This window comes from Anabrus simplex, chromosome 13 (genome assembly GCF_040414725.1).
Source record: "Anabrus simplex isolate iqAnaSimp1 chromosome 13, ASM4041472v1, whole genome shotgun sequence".
Lineage (NCBI taxonomy): Eukaryota > Metazoa > Arthropoda > Insecta > Orthoptera > Tettigoniidae > Anabrus > Anabrus simplex.
The window spans coordinates 68,391,365-68,402,238 of record NC_090277.1 but is presented as its reverse complement, the minus strand read 5'-3'; the positions used below and the strand labels follow the sequence as shown (position 1 = coordinate 68,402,238).

At 40.0% G+C, this 10,874-nt stretch overlaps 1 long non-coding RNA gene across 1 annotated transcript; it reads left to right on the top strand.

Moving 5' to 3' along the window:
* The first annotated feature begins 6,864 nt into the window (after positions 1–6,864).
* Positions 6,865–9,577, top strand: LOC137502924 (uncharacterized). The gene is made up of 2 exons (XR_011018926.1): positions 6,865–6,991; positions 9,455–9,577. It is a non-coding gene; the product is annotated as an uncharacterized lncRNA (long non-coding RNA).
* The last annotated feature ends 1,297 nt before the right edge of the window (positions 9,578–10,874 follow it).

The window sequence follows — 10,874 nt, the reverse complement described above, 5'->3', positions numbered from 1 at the left end:
GAACTTATAAATTCTATCTACAAGATTAAGAGTGAATTCGACGGCATATCCCAACCATATTAAATGAAACAGTGCTGTTAAACCAGTGTCAGGGGACTATGTAAATTTGGACACTCGTGTTAGTTATGTGACTAGCGATTACCACGAAATATCGTCTGAGAGCGTCCAGAACGTCGAAAGTTCGAGACTCAAACCCATATCAAACCAACCTGGGTGTTCCGGCCTTATCTCAACGGAATATTGGCAACTTCCAGAACGTGTTCCAGCCCCGTTCAGCCTGCTGAATTGGGAGCACGGGTCATCAAAAGGCGATGTTGAAGACAGCGACTTTCAACAGTAAGGTGATGTGCACTTTGAAATGCATTTTCTGAATAAAAAACTATTACACAATCTCTTTAAAAAATTTCTTGTAGATATGACCCTACCTCCTGTACCAAGCCCTAGCTAGAAATCACCCAGTATTGCCCGAAGAACTACTTCGTGCTAACTTTAAAATGAATTCATAAAGTCCGGCTATTTTACTGGTACGATATGTACCGGGCGGTACACATCCACGCCGCTAGTTCAAATGTTGCGCCAATTGCAACTCCTCTACAGGAGAAAGCCTGAACTTTAAAAAACTGTATTAACTCAACTGTTTCTCCGAAGACGGTTCTGTGTGAATTTTGATGTGTTTTGTTTGTCATTGATCAAGAAGTGTGGACATTCTCTACCAGATGTCTCTACAAAAAACCTATGATCATGCACTCTGGTGCAAAGGAATGAACTTTGTTGAAGAAATGTTGTATTCAAAAGTTGTTGTCTTTACTAAATTTTGTTCTTTTTGTTTTGGGTTGGCAATATTTATCCTTCCTTCCGCCAGGTTTGAACTTAGCTAATCCCGAATTTCTTTAATTAATTTTTAGCCAATGATGTATGTCTTCTTCGATATGGATCTGTAGCTCTAAGCTATCCAATAAAGTTGAGGGGGTGTGTCTACTCATTCTTGAAAGGTCTCGAATTTTCCACGAGGGTATAAAAACTGCTGATTTTCTTGTCTCGAGGCCACTAGTATAACATCTAACTCTGAGTGTGAATATGTAGCAGGGGGCGGGAAGCGCCTCGTTCTTCAGACAGCCGTTCTTCTACAAGGTAATGGCCTCTTAACATCTTTATTTCTTGCTAGCTCAGCAGTTTAACTCTCGGGGAGGGTTCGAAACCTTTAATATGTAACCTACCACTTTAAAATGTAAATTCCTCTTCTGTCTATGTAAAAACTACAAATATTTTTTACTGTAAAGCGGGGATAGAGAGTGTTGTACCCTCTCGAGCTCCCCTTCATTTTGAAATTGAGGAGTCTACGTTTTCATAACCGTTTCTTCTCTTCCTTAATGTATTATAGTTTTCTCATACGAGTCACCTCCCTAGCTTGGGATTAGCCCCTGTATTATCGGCCTAGCGCCACATAGGTTTTAAAAAAACTTTAGTGTAGGAGTGCAAGTCATCGCCACCATTCTATTTTGTATTTTGGGCAATTTATTTAACTCGTTTTGTTTTCCTTCCTGAGAAGGCCCAGTAGATTGGGTACGAGGTACCGCTGTACCATTATATGTGTGCCTTGAGGGCAGTTAGTGTGAAATCTGCTTATGGCCTCCTGATAGGCTTGAACTTTGAGAGCGGGTCTGCTCTTTCCTAAATTTGATCTCTGTATGCCTCTAGGAGGCTTAACATTGTAATTAGGAGCAGGTGCTCCTTGGCATGATGAGGTTTTCTGCCCCTTTGTTCAATTTTGTACCTTGGTAAAGTTGAGCTAATAGCTCAAGGATTGTGATTGTGGGGCTCGAAGCCCAGATCTTGTAATAATCCCCTAACACTTGTAATTTCTTTGTATCTGATTTTGGCTTCTTGTTGACTTGTTAAGTTTTCAAATTCTATGTTACCATTGTTAAATTTTGAAAATATAACCTTGTTGAAATTTTAATTCATCTTTCGAACTTCTGTAGTTGAGACTTATTCCAGCCCGCACCTTCTTTCACCTCTAACTACCACGGATATCTCCGTAATACAATATATATATATATATATTTACGTTTCATTAATCTTGTGTGTTTTTGTTCTATACATGAGAATGGAATGTGATACCGGTCAGTGTAATTGGTGTGCACGCATGTGGCTTCGATTTGAGAACCCTGATTATTTTTCTTTGAATCTTCGCCAGGATGAGCTTGGTCTATGTTTTGGTTTGATGCTAATGGTGTGAATTTCATGTTCACCTTTGAATTAGGGTGATATGAATTCGACATGTGGCGTGAATTGTGTGTGATGGTTTTGATTGTGATTCGATGAGCTTGGGCTATTTTGCGGCGATCCATTATCACAGTCTGGGATTTGTTTCAAGCTCTGGTTCCTGTGATCTTGTCTGTCATGATGTACGGTCGTGCTCGTATAGTGCCTTGACACTGACATTATACTAGGATTGTTTCACCATGGTCTCTATGCTGTGTGTATGTATGTTTGTGTGGATTTGTGTGATTATCCGTCTCTCACAGGTGCTAGTTTAGCTCCACAGTTACTCCTTTATTTACACATTTGCTCTGTGCTCTAATTGCCTAATTAGTCGTTTATTTTAAATACATTTCCTTTCTGCTTAGATGGGTCATTTTTAGGAATGCTTGTTGGTTGCAGTAACTATGGCAACCTCTCATCCTCATTGCATTAGTTTGGTGTTATCTATTGGTTTTGCCCTTGTTTTGCTCTCTGGAGATGCAGAGTCTATGGAGCCACTTGCTGTGACCCGCGACTTTGAAATGATGATGGCTCAAATTTAACATTACCGTAGGGAGACAATCATATATATGCCCCATGTATATTTGAATATTGAGCAACACTGTGGGTTCGTTAAATTGGAAAGCTTTGTGAGAGAGGCGGGTAGCCAACGGTTTCATTATGGAACGCGCGGAGTTAGAGGACAGTCAGTAGCAAGCTTTGAAATCGTGAGTAATTTGAAAGCTTGAACAAGTCTGCAGAGAGTGTCGCAGTATTGCCTGATAAGCAGCGTGCTCAAAGTAACCCAATCGCGAGATAGAAGGCGTGGTTGACGGTCATTGTGAAACCCAAGACAAATTTTTCCACACTACCAACTTCATCCATCGCAGTGCTGACCTACTATTATCTTACGGAAGAAATTTGTTATTTAACCTATGCTTCAGTTTTGATACGAATACTGACTTGTAGTTGATTTTACAGACACATATCTGTTCATATTTTGGCTACTTTCAATCAATGTACTGAATTGCTCTTTTCCAACTGTCATGCGCTTCGTCTTCAGAAAGCGGTCGATCCCAAGCCATAGTCCCCTGGGGAACCCCCTCTTTTGAATAAGCCAAGTGAATCTATAACGCCACAAGCAGCAGGGGAAGGTGGTCATTGGCCATTCGTTTCTCAGTGTCCCCGTTAGTCGGGACTCCAGTGTTCTTTGTCTGTTATACATTTCAACAGTAACGCTATTACTAATATAGTTTTGAGAACCGAATGTAATAAACAGTGAAGCTATTTGAGAACTCTCTTAAAATGCACCATCCTGCTGCGAATTAAGACCGATAAATCCGGGAGTGAACAGTATGTTATTGTGGCAGGTACCTCTGCCCTAATGACGAAATAGAGTAATGCCAAGTGCACGAGGCACAGTGTACGTTGAAAATTTAGGACGGTAAAGGCTCAAACCTCCATGACTCTCGTGGACTGATTTAACAGTGGTTATATGCAAACATTTATCGGGTCGCATATCGCGATCGCAGGAGTCGCGTGTGCGCTCGACACGACTATTTCATTGTATATGGTCAATATACGAACTATTCCGTTAAATATTAACTGTGAACGAAGGTCAATATTCTATCTGTTTAATTATTTGTATAGAGTGATATTTGCGTATATAAAGTACACGGGTACATAGAGCAAGTGAAAAGGTATTAACTATTCATTCTAGGAGTGTTATCTACAACGACTACGATGGCATCATCCTGTGTTAATCCAGTGTTACGATAGCAGCGTAAATCTACAGTCACAGCAGTCATGTGAAAGGCATGGAATCCGAGATTGACAAAGGTAAGTGAAATGCTAATAGTAGTATAATACAGGGATTCGGGCGCCACCACCGCCAGCGGGCTCCCAGGGGCCTCCTCCACCACCACCACCACCCGGGAGGTATTCTCAGGGGCCATCTCCACCACAGCCAGGGGCCTCTTCCAGTGCTGCCAACTTTACCTTACTAGCGCGAAATTTGAATTGGTAAAAAAAGCCACGTGCTTTTTGACAGACAACAACGCATCGCTAACCTCACTGCTGCCATATTGACGGGGCTAAACCTCAGTGCTACCAACTTGACCTAACTAGCGCGAGATTTGAATCGGTAAACAAATCCACGTGCTTTTTGACAGACAACAACGCATCGCTAACCTCACTGCTGCCATCTTGACGGGCCTAAACCTCAGTGCTACCGACTTAACCTTACTAGCGCGAGATTTGAATCGGTAAACAAAGCCACGTGATTTTTTGACAGCTGTCATCTGCCATCTTTAATCAACAGAGCACCGTGCTGCCCTCTTGCAGGTAATTTCGTCAGCTGTCATCCGCCATCTTTAATCTACAGAGCACCGTGCTGCCCTCTTTATCGTAGTAGTGGCCAATTTCTACGTCACAGCTGTCATCCACCATCTTTAAACAACAGAACACCGTGCTGCTATCATGCAGGCAATTTCGTCAGCTATCATCCGCCATCTTTAATCTACAGAGCACCGTGCTGCCCTCTTTATCGTAGTAGTGGGCAATTTCTACGTCACAGCTGTCATCCGCCATCTTTAATCAACAGAGCACCATGCTGCTATCCATCGGGCAATTTCGTCAGCTGTCATCCGCCATCATTAATCTACAGAGCACCGTGCTGCCCTCTTGCGGGTAATTTCGTAAGCTGTCATCCGCCATCTTTAAACTACAGAGCACCGTGCCGCACTCTTTAGCTAGATACCTTTTAGCGGGCAATTTCGTCAGCTGTCATCCGCCATCTTTAATCAAGAGAGCTCAGTGCCGCACTCTTTAGTTGAAATGTGGTGGCGGCAAATTCCACATCCGCTATCTTTAATCTACAGAGCACCGTGACGCACTCTTTAGTTGAAATGTGGTGGCGGCAAATTCCACATCCGCCATCTTTAATCTACAGAGCACCGTGCAGCACTCTTTAGTTGAAATATATTGGCGGACAATTTGACAAGCTGCCAGCTTTAATCAAGAGAGCATCGTGCTGCCTTCTTTATTCGATTAATGTATTTAGAACATGTTTGAGGTATACCTTTGTTCTAAGAGAAAACAAAACAACAGTTCTGAATAGCTTGCGTAAGATAGCGATTGTTTGCTTAGCATAACTTGCACCCAACATGCTTTTGTAACTTAGCGAAAAATAAATCCTGGTATTGTCACATTAGGAAGGGTAACTGACTAAATCCCGGTCTTTCGGCGTCAGGAAGGGCATCTAGCCGTAAAACAATGGTTCATGATGTAAAACACTAGATACTGTGATTTAAAATCCTAAAAGGGCATCCGGCAGTAAAACAGATTCTTACAACTTAAAATCTCGTGTCAGTAAGTGCATCCGGCTGTAAAACAGGACTAGGAGTAGGAGAGCAGCAGCTAGCTGCTTCCTAGTGTAGTTCAGGCGTTATACCTCGCGAGTAGGTATGTACTAGCACCGGGTTTCGAATAAGCAGACTTTAGAGTACCTGAACAAGAAAAAATATCTGGCATGTGTGGTTTTAGATGAAGTTTGAAGCAAGCCTACACACACACACAAGCTACATCAGGCTGGCGAGCTGCCGTTGGAATGTGATGCATCAGCTACTTTCGCAGAGTACGAAGTTCACCGCACATGTACAGTCCACATCAAAATTATTAGCAACAGCTTGTCGGGCTGTGCTTAGGCCTTCTCGTTTATTCGTAGTACAAATACGTCTGCTTTTAGAACTTCTATATTTCGGTACCTCAGCTCTCGTGTTGTTCTTAAAGGTCGCAAACAGGTAGGGGATACTGTGGATGTAGGCTTAAATTAGTGCTCCTGAGGATTACTTCTCAGCCTAGCGCCTCTGTTTACTTACAAGTAAGGAATACCGTAGAGGCAGTCTTAGCTTAATACCTTTGAAAATCGCTTCTTAGCCTAGTCCTCGCCTTGTCTACCTACAGGTAGGGAATACCGTAGATGCAGTCTTAGCTCAATACTCTTAAGAACCGCTCCTTAGCCTAGCGCATTCTGTTTACCTAAGGCAAGAGACACCGTAGGTAAGCTTTTTGCTTAGCTCAGCACCCTGATAAATACAGGTAGGGGATACCGTAGAAGTTATCTTAGCTCAGTACATTTAAGTACCTACAGGTAAGGGATACCGTAGATGTAGGCTTAGCTCAGCACCCTGCTAAGTACAGGTAGGGGATACCGTAGATGTGATCTTAGCTCAATACCTTTAAGTACCTATAGGCAAGGAATACCGTAAATGTTCGCTTAGCTCAGCACCCTGCTAAGTACAGGTAGGGAATACCGTAGATGCGGTCTTAGCTCAATACCTTTAAGTACTTACAGGCAAGGGATACAGTAGATGTCGGCTTTTTGCTTAGCTTAGTGCCCCCGTTTAAGTTCAGAGGTCGAGGATCGCGCGCTGACTTTCCTAGGTTCGATCCGCTGCAGAACACCTAAATTCTGGCACCTCGGCATCAACAGCAGGTTCGATCCCGGCTTAGTGTTTAAATACGTCACCCTGCAGAACACAGCGTAAGGCACTCGGGAGAACTCTTATTGTATAAACATTTCGTTCTAACTGTACTGCAGGGTCTGCAACTCCCATATCCGCTTAGTGATAAGCTGCATATTTACTCGGTGCAGCCTGTGTGAAGCGCTCCTCGCAGTTCTCTATGCGCGTTAATTGTGTGCGTATCCTTTACTTGCACACCTACCGTCTAGTAGTAAAAACAGAAGGTAAGATTAATTCCTTGAATATTATTATTATTATTATTATTATTATTATTATTATTATTATTATTATTATTATTATTATTATTTACGAATTCTTTTTTCTTTGTTTTTGGAAAATCACTGTCTGCTGTAAACATTATTCTCCAGTTTGCAGCCTTCAACTTAATTTAAGCCTAAACTGTTGGTTAGTGTTTGCATTTTTGTTCGAAAGCAACTTCTACGCTAGCTTACCCTTTCATATCCTATCATCACAAGTGCTTTCATACTAGTAAAGATAGCTAGGCTAGCTAACTTACACTTTCATATCCTATCGTCCCAAGTGCTTTTACGCTAGTAAAGAAGGCTAGGCTGGCAGACTTACCCTTTCATATCCATTCATCACGAGTGCTTTTACGCTAGTAAAGATAGCTAGGTTAGCTGTTAACAAACTAAGTAACTTTTGTAGCCTTCATTGTTTTTAGCATTTTACGATAGGAGGATTAGAAGGCGTAGGCAAGGAAGAGGTTAATCTCGTAACTTCAAACTCACAACAATGTCTGACCTCTATAGGTTGAAACTTGGTTTCTTCTAAACATCGCAACTCTAGGCTAGCTGACTTGTCCTTTCATATCCTATTATTACAAGTGCTTTTACGCTAGGTAATAAATGTCATCGAGTTAAAGATAGCTAGGTTACCTGTTATCAAACCAAGTAACTTTTGCAACCTTAATTGTTTTTAGCATTTTACGATAGGAGGATTAGAAGGCGTAGACAAGGAAGAGGTTAATCTTGTAACTTCAAACTCACAACAATGTCTAACCTCTATAGGTTGAAACTTGGTTTCTTCTAAACATCGCAACTGTAGGCTAGCTGACTTGTCCTTTCATATCGTATTATTACATTTGCTTTTACGCTATGCAATAAAGGTCTTTGATTTAAAGATAGCTGAGTAGCTGTTAAAAACCAAGTAACTTTTGTAACCTTCAAAGTTTTTAGCATTTTACGATAGGAGGATTAGAAGGCGTAGACAAGGAAGAGGTTAATCTTGTACTTCAAACTCACAACAATGTCTGACCTCTATAGGTTGAAACTTGGTTTCTTCTAAACATCGCAACTCTAGGCTAGCTGACTTGTCCTTTCATATCCTATTATTACAAGTGCTTTTACGCTAGGTAATAAATGTCATCGAGTTAAAGATAGCTAGGTTACCTGTTATCAAAACAAGTAACTTTTGCAACCTTCATTGTTTTTAGTATTTTACGATAGGAGGATTAGAAGGCGTAGACAAGGAAGAGGTTAATCTTGTAACTTCAAACTCACAACAATGTCTAACCTCTATAGGTTGAAACTTGGTTTCTTCTAAACATCGCAACTGTAGGCTAGCTGACTTGTCCTTTCATATCGTATTATTACATTTGCTTTTACGCTATGCAATAAAGGTCTTTGATTTAAAGATAGCTGAGTAGCTGTTAAAAACCAAGTAACTTTTGTAACCTTCAAAGTTTTTAGCATTTTACGATAGGAGGATTAGAAGGCGTAGACAAGGAAGAGGTTAATCTTGTACTTCAAACTCACAACAATGTCTGACCTCTATAGGTTGAAACTTGGTTTCTTCTAAACATCGCAACTCTAGGCTAGCTGGCTTGTCCTTTCATATCCTATTGTTACATTTGCTTTTACGCTAGGTAATAAAGGTTTTGAGTTAAAGATGGCTAGGTTGGCTGTTAACAAACCAAGTAACTTTTGCAACCTTCATTGTTTTTAACATTTTACGATAGGAGAATTAGAAGGTGTAGACAAGGAAGAGGTTAATCTTGTAACTTCAAACTCACAACAATGTCTGACCTCTATAGGTTGTAACTTGGTTTCTTCCGAACATTGCAACTCTAAGCTAGCTGACTTGTTTTTATATCGTATTATTACATTTGCTTTTACGCTAGGCAATAAAGGTCTTCGAGTTAACAATACCTAGGTTAGCTGTTAATAAACAAACTTCCCCTTCATATCCTAATATTACTATATGTAATACAAGTGCTGTGTATGTAAACATGAGAATGTGCTTTCAGTCAGTTACTGTTAACGAACTAAATTACTCTTTTATATCTTATTGTTACAGGTGCTTCTACACTAGGTAATAGAAAATCTTTGAGTTGCATGTTTGTAAAAATAGCTAGGCTTGCTCATTGTTTTTAGCTTTCTAGGATAGGAGGATTATAAAGCGTAGACAAGGAAGATGTTAATCTTGTAACTTCAAATTCACAACAATGTCTAACCTCTATAGGTTGCTTGCTTTCTTCTAAACATCGCAACTCTAGGCTAGCTGACTTGTCCTTTCATATCCTATTATTACAAGTGCTCTTACGCTAGGTAATAAAAGTCATCGAGTTAAAGACAGCTAGGTTAGCTGTTAACAAACCAACTTGCCCTTTCATATCCTATCATCACAAGTGCTTCTACGCTACATTCATATATTTTTGTTCTTTTTAGGCACATCGACATCTCTGAAGTAAAGGTTTATACTGTTGCAATGTCGAACAGCAAGCTAAACATCAGTGAAAGTCCTAAGCATAAGTTGTAGTATTTAATATAAAATAAATAATGTAGAATTAGCATATTCTTTTATTTTAGATTAGGTATTACCTTCTCCTCCTCCTACTCCTTCCTCTCGAAGAAGAATAAGAGCAAGAAAGAAGGTGTTGAGCAAATTCGTAAGTATGTTATCGTCTAGCTCAGTAAGTATGTTGAGAAGAGATTTTTTTCTACACAGTGTCTGATTCTAGTCCTGTAATGCAGTGTTCTACAACATCGAACTATAGTATGTATATTTTTTGAACAGTAGTATGTGTTCAAGTCTAAACTTGCGCAATCTTGTTCTGCAATGCATGTTCGATAGAGATGTACCTTGACAGAGGAAGAAGAGCAGCTTAGTAAGTATGTTGAGAAGAGAATTTTTTTCTAAACAGTGCTTCATTCTAGTCTTGCAATGCAGTGTTCTACAACATCAAACTATAGTATGCAATTCTAGTTGTAATAGGTTTTCTAACAGCAGTATGTGTTCAAGTCTAAACATGCATCACTGCAGTTACGCGATATGCATGAAGGTATTCTCAAACATGTATCGCGTTCTGTTCTAGTCTTGATCACTTATTTAGTGTTTTGAACACTTCAATTAATGTTCTGATCACATGTTAAGAATAACGACATCGAGTGCAGTGCACAATTCTAGTCTTGTTTTGTTTTAATCTAATGTAATGTTCTAATCACATGTTGAAGTTAACAACACCGAGTGCAATGTTCGATTCTAGCCTTGTTATGTTTTTCAATCATGCTTTTGCAATGCATGTTCGATAGAGATGTACCTTGACAGAGGAAGAAGAGCAGCTTAGTAAGTATCTTGAGAAGAGATTTTTTTCTTTCTAAACAGTGCTTGATTCTAGTCTTGCAATGCAGTGTTCTACAACATCAAAGTATAGTATGCAATTCTAGTTGTAATAGGTTTTCTACCAGCAGTATGTGTTCAAGTCTAAACATGCATCACTGCAGGTACGCGATATGTGTACTGTCTTATGCATAAGAACGCGTTGTATGTTCGATAAAGCTTTGCCTTGACAGAGCAGGGAAAAGGAGGTTATAACAATCGCTATCTTACGCAAGCTGTTCAGAACTGTAGTCTTGTTATTTTTTCTCTTAGAACGAAGGTGTATCCCCAGACATATTCTAAACACATCAATCGATGTTCTGATCATATGTTGTATAGAGTACAGTGTTCGATTATATTCTTAATCACTTCTTTTGTAATACAATATCCAATAATTCGATAAAGCTATGCCTTGACAGAGCAGGGAAAAAGGAGGATATAACAATCGCTATCTTACGCAAGCTATTCAAAACTGTAGTCTTATTATTT